General features: G+C 35.7%; 1 long non-coding RNA gene across 1 annotated transcript; it reads right to left on the bottom strand.

Moving 5' to 3' along the window:
• Positions 1 to 1,703: 1,703 nt before the first annotated feature.
• LOC109584637 (uncharacterized) lies at positions 1,704 to 1,841 on the bottom strand. Its single transcript, XR_002186098.1, has 2 exons — positions 1,784 to 1,841; positions 1,704 to 1,735 (listed from the first exon to the last, which is right to left on the bottom strand). It is a non-coding gene; the product is annotated as an uncharacterized LOC109584637 (long non-coding RNA).
• Between the last annotated feature and the right edge of the window lie 4,586 nt (positions 1,842 to 6,427).

The following is a 6,427-nucleotide window of genomic DNA, read 5'->3' as shown; positions in this document are numbered from 1 at the left end:
AACGTCACATGTAGCCACACCCACACGCAAATAAAATGGCTGAAAATTTCATCATACTCCTTCTTGTTGTAACTTGTTTATTACCCTATTTTGGTCACTGCTAGCCCTGCAATTGACATGGAAGGATCTTTGTGCTTGCTATTACCTGAAGAAAGAATCGAGAGATGCAAAATTTCAACGGAGTTTCTGAGCGGCAATGGTGAAGACAAATAACGAAGGCTTAGAGAGGTACAGCAGACTAAGTGAGACTTCTTTCTGGAGTGCAAAGTCTTCTTGTTCAATTATATCTTGGCCTGGAGTGCTCCTTTTGCTTTATTTGATTTTTAAATAATAAAAACATGATTGACATATTTAATGAGATGCAAATGATATTCACGAAGCTTCACGTCATGAAACATCATGGCGGCTTCCTTTCATGTTGACCGGAAGAACCTTTTGAGAACCTTCCAGAGTACCGAGAGACTCCAAAATCGGTACAGATTTTCGGAAGAACCTGTTTCGCAACTATACCAAGTTTCAAGTTGCTAGCATAAATAATAGAGAGGTTATAGGGGTGAGTCAGTGGTCAAACTCAACTGAAACCGACTATAATAGCCATTTCTTTCCACGTGTTGAGCTAGAAGCCTAAAACTTTTCAGCCACACCCAGCCACACCCAATTATTAACCAGTCACACCCAATTATTAACCAGCCCCACCCGAAGCCATACATCTCAGTACCATTTTGATTTACGCACTGTTCCTAACTTACACAAGGGTCAGGCTCTGCCAGTCTAGTAAGTGGCATTGCCATTGCTGTTAATGAAGTTGTTGATGGGACAGCATGCACACTTATAGAAGATGTTTCAAAGGAGCTTAAACAATTAAGAGACATTGCCCATACTTTGAATACACCTAATGCAGATAGAGAAAAATTTGACATTGTTTTCTTCATCATCATCTGACCGTGCCTCTTCACAGAAGCAATTTAATAGCTTAATAGAAGACGTTAGAGTAGTAGATGAAGAGAAGTTTGGTCAATCTTCAACTGAAGCTCTGGATATTGTCGGAAATTTTTGTACATTGCACTTAGGATACAATGTAAGCAGGTGCGTGCATATCCAGCAATGGCTGAGGGGGCCTTGGCACACCCCTTATGGCTAGGCTCGGAATGAATTTACTCAAATACTGGACTTTTGCATTACTACCAAGCCTCTTACGAAGTTATCTAGCACACTGATCATGATATCAGCAGTTTCCAGTGCTTTAAGGAGCAATTAGAAGTAATCTAAGTATCATATGTGTCAGCACACGAAAACGGTCCAGTTTGCGGGTATGACGGAAAATGATTTCTTACTTCCAAATAAAAGCTTAAACCTTGCTTATTCCAGTGGTTCTTGAGACGCCATCTTAGGACATAATCCTGCTGAGATACAAGTGCAAGCATATTCTCACATTCCGTTAGAGACAGGAATGAATCCAATTATTTGCATGTGCGCAATCTGAGCATGCGCAGTACTGACTAAATTGTACTTCAATTTAAAATGTTCATGACTCAAACAAAAATGTAAAAAAACAGTTCAAACATGAAGAAATGCTTGTTTAGCCACACATTAATTTCAGGTTACTCTGTTGCATCTACAAGAAATAAGCAATATTAATAATAAATGTATAAAGTACATGTACTTTTCATTAATGTTTACAAACAACGTTGTAGCCAATTTTCATCTCTAAAAATAATTGGACAGGAATGTCATTCTACAGATAACAAAAAAATTTTATACAGTAAAAATTGTTTTTCCTGACCTGGAAATATACTGGTGTCACATTAAGTAGTGCCAAGGGAAATAAAGAGTGGATAATATCCAGTCTTTGGGAAATGTTATCTGTTTAACAGAGGTAAGATGTTAAAAATCAACCCTTCATTTCAAATGCCATACACATAGAGCTAGATATTTGAGGCCCAAAATTTCTGCTAATTTTGCAGATTTCGAAAACTGGAAATTTAATCCCTTAAAATTAGTACACATTGAAAGGCATGGTGATTTTCCTACAATAAAATCTGCAAAATTCACAGAAATTTTGGGCGACAGTAATTTTTAGCTACAATTAAAGAAATTTCTAGCTACAATTCTAAACATTAGTAGCATAATAAAATAAATTATTTCATGAATAAGTATTCTATTAAGTACCAACATCTTCATGGAAATATGACATCCAGAGTTCCCTCCACCACCGTGAAGAATACTGATAGCTTTTTGACATTTTAAGTATTTTAAAAATAGTATTGTAAATCCTTAAATAGAAGCTGCATTCAAATAAACGCTGAGGTAGCAATACAATTTAACTATAAATACGCAACACTAGCCTAGGAGTGACTCAGTAGTGTAGTGGATAATGCCTGAAGTTCCGGAAGTTAAAAGCATGAGGTTACGGGTTCGAATCCCGCTCTTGGCTGAAGTTTCTTTTATTTTTTATAAATTTTTTCGAGATCCAAATAACATTTTAGGAAATAGACACCCTAGGTTTTATTTAAGGAAATACGGTATACATGTCAATTCAAAACTACAAAACTAACAGCTTTAATAGTCAGAAGTACTGTAAATTCGAATATGTCATTGCTTGCATTATTTAATGAAGAATAAAAAATTTATGAGTGTAAAACTATACTGACTTAAAAACTAATTATAGACCACTGGAAGTGAGAATTGGAAACAAATTTAATTAATTTTATACACGGTATCTGCCCACATGTCATACATGGCTTCAATTTTCATTGGCAACTTTGTTAAAGAAGTCAATAAATGCAGAAAGAAAATACCTCACTTACCTGCTGTAGCTCTATCAAAAGCTAAAATGTGCTTGTTATAAGAAAAAAGAGCTGCCTTTAAGCTTCCGTAAAAGATTTGGTCCAATTTGCTCCAGAATTCTCAATATAGGTTGGTTTTCATGCCAGCCCATTTGTTGTCCATTAAAAATTGTCAACCAAAGTGGCAGCCAAATTTATTTCATCCTAAACCACACCTTACAACTGTATAAATTTCTAGTAATCTTCCTACGCAATCAATTTTGACTGCAAGTGGTCTATAATTATACACAGCTTACACCTCAACCTTGCACCTACTTGAGCTCCTAGTTGCATACTACACTTGTCACCAAAAACTCATGAGCAACCTCTTGTGCTCCAATTTGCTGGCAAGGTATAAAATGCCTATAACAAGCGAAACAGGGTAAAAATATTCGTATAATTGATTTCACCACCTTGCAAGTACAATTGGGTCACTATAAAGACTTATTAAGGTTCTCTCTACCTTATAATGCTTCTATAGAAGTCTTTAGACAATATCTCTACACTCTCTTGCTGTTAGAAAGCTCTTAACTTTGTCCCATGTGTAAGCCGCCATTTTGTTTGGCGTAACCTCCCCACTCATGTCAAGGAGTGTGGGTGGGTGGTTACTAAGGCTTGTTATTTCTCCAATACAACATGTATAGAAGAAATGTAAGTGTGGACAAACAAATATATATATATATATATATATAGTGCGACGGTGAATGCAATTATAGGGGGCTTCGCCTCCAAGTTGTTAAACAATAAATATACAACAGCAGACATTTACAATATATTTATCGTGTACATATCAATATCAAGCTCTACTATCCCAGTACAGGTCATATTGGGGCATAGTTGTGGTTTCAAATTATTTGATTCAATCACCACCTCTGGGGCGGTTCCCTTCAGTAAAGTCCACTACTAAATTTAAGGAAAGTTAAACAACCACTCAACTGCTATTGAACTCAGCTCTTGTTGGTAAACTTAGCATTTTCGAAATGTAACTTGATCAAACTAGCGAAGTCTTCCTATAGGCTTTGTTGGAAAAAAATCCCTACCCTGGGGCATTCTCAGAGTAATGAACCTCCTATTAAATCACTCATATTCCCCATAATGACGGTTAAAATGAGACATTACTTAAGAGTTCTGAAATGAGTAATTGTGTTGGAAGGAACGAATGATAACACAGGATAGACTAAAAAGCCTATTTCTTCACACAAGAATAATTAGAAGATTCATTCTATTGGTGATGACAATAGTCACAGAATAAAAGGCATCATTTATAATAGTTTGAGAATAAATTACCTAGTCCTAGGTGTCTATTAGTCTAATCGCTGATCCAACTCATGCAAGCAACTAGCAAAAAGGCCTAGAACCACAAAGACGGCACTAGAAATATGAAAAACACTCAAATGGTGGCAGCCATTTTGTCCATGATGGAGTAATGCGCATGCGTATTACAGATACACCCACATAACTAATTGGATTCATTTCTGTCTCTAGACGCTTTGTGATATTCTCTTTTGCCACCATTTTAGTCAGCAAAATTGTAGAAATGATTTTTAATGTTTCTATTCACGCCCATGTAACATAGGGCAGGTGACCACGCCCACCGTTATGACTTCTAACTCCTGAATTATGTTGCCTGCTTTCTTTCCTACCTTTACTCTCTTCTAGGACTAAAGCTAACAACAGAAGCTTAAAAGTAAGTGTATAATGACTGAAAATGTTTAAATATTGTAAGTAATAAATGATTTTTTCAGATATGAAGTATGTACGGCCAGCGGACTGTCAACAACTAGTACAACTGAAGTTCGGACTTGAGCTGTTGCTTCATTCTGTGTGCCTATAAGTTTATACAACTGACTAAGAAGTAGGCGGCTTCCTTTTTTTATTACACAACTTCAATACAGGTATAATAGCAAGAATGGCTGTTATTTCAGGTACGAAACAGTCACCTGCATAGACAAAAGTTTGTTATTGTAGCTTACATTTATTTATTATGCTTTGTTGTTCTTTATTGGTATGAACAGATAAAAAGCAGTCTAGTACAAGTATGACTATTTTATTCAATGATGCTGGTACAATAACAACCTGTAGAGATAAAAGTAAGTGCATGTATGTGTGTCATTGTAGCTTACCCTTCTTTATTACAATTTGTTCTTTATAGTTATGAACAGATAAAAAGCAATCTAGTACAAGTATGTCTTTTTTATTGAATGACTGGTACAATAATAAGCTGTATAGGTAAAAGTAAGTACATGTATGTTTGTTATTATAGCTTTCCTTTCCTTATTACACTTTGTTGTTCTTGATAGTTATAAACAAATAAATGGCAGTCTTAGTACAAGGATAATTTTTTTATTTAATGATGCTGGTACAATAATAAGCTGTACAGATAAAAGTACATGTATGTGTGTTATTGTAGCTTACCTTTCTTTATTACACTTTGTTGTTCTTGATACAGTATTGTGCAATAAAAAGCTAGGTAGCCAAGTGTAGCTATGCCGTAGTTTGCTTCATACGCCCGTCATATTTCGCAGGGTAGCTACAGAAGGGTATAACGGTGGAGTGAAGCATAGGCGGAGCGAAGCGAAGTGCATTTGAGCAATCTATGATGAAACTGAGTCGAGTGAGAAATAGCCACTGTCGAGCTTCTCTTCGAAGATCTATTTGCCCCATGGGTCTCTGCAGTTCCTGTGGCAATACAACAGTTTCTTTTTAGTGGCAGAGTTTTGCTATCTGTGGAAAGTAAGACGAAAAGCTTCAGTGCCAGTAACACCATGCAGGTTGAGTCAACTTCGTTCAGTTATTCTATTCATTGTGGTTTGTCTTTTGTAGTTGAACTTCAAGTTGTGAGACCAAAATTCTACTATAATGTACATGTATTGATTTTTTGATTTATTTTAATAACAATAATAATTGATAATAAAATTAGCGTCTTTAATGTATGTTGTCATAGCAACTGCATAATAAGAGCGGGAAAGGAGTTTAATACTCAGTTTAGGAGATAAAGAGAATGGTTTACAGCGACTATAAGAAGCAGAGAATGCTTTATTTTCATTGTAAGCCCCAAGTTTAGATGTACTAGACACTTATTTTGGCTATGAATGGATTACAGATCAACCACTACAGTGGAAATGATGAATAAGGATGGCCTATAAGTTACAATTAGTGGTGTGTTTAGGTTCCTCAAGAGATATGTTTACACAGTCTATTGTTTCATTTAACCACTACTGTATATACAATAGTAATAATACGAAGTGCATATGTATAATCATCATTTTATGGTATAATATCTTTACTACAATAATTAATAAAAAACTTTAGGTTCTGGTCGTCCCTCTGAAATAACACATGAGGTCCTAAGAATAGTAGTAGAGCAGAAGCTAGTTGACGATGAGACCACTGCTGTACAGCTTCAGCGAATTCTAGCTGAGAAACAACATACATTGTCACTAAAGCCTATTCTGTGTTCTAGAACGAAGTTAGGATGGACCTTTAGAGGCAGTGCCTACTGCCAAATAATATGTTCAGAAAACAAGGTGAGACAATAGTATTTACAGGTACATGTATTAATGACCATTTAAGAAAAAGAGGTTAACTTGGGCACAAGCTCA

The sequence above is a fragment of the Amphimedon queenslandica genome, unplaced genomic scaffold (assembly GCF_000090795.2).
Source record: "Amphimedon queenslandica unplaced genomic scaffold, v1.1 AMPQUscaffold_13187, whole genome shotgun sequence".
NCBI lineage: Eukaryota > Metazoa > Porifera > Demospongiae > Haplosclerida > Niphatidae > Amphimedon > Amphimedon queenslandica.
The sequence above is the reverse complement of the archived record's forward strand: the minus strand, read 5'-3'. Positions and strand labels throughout refer to the sequence as shown.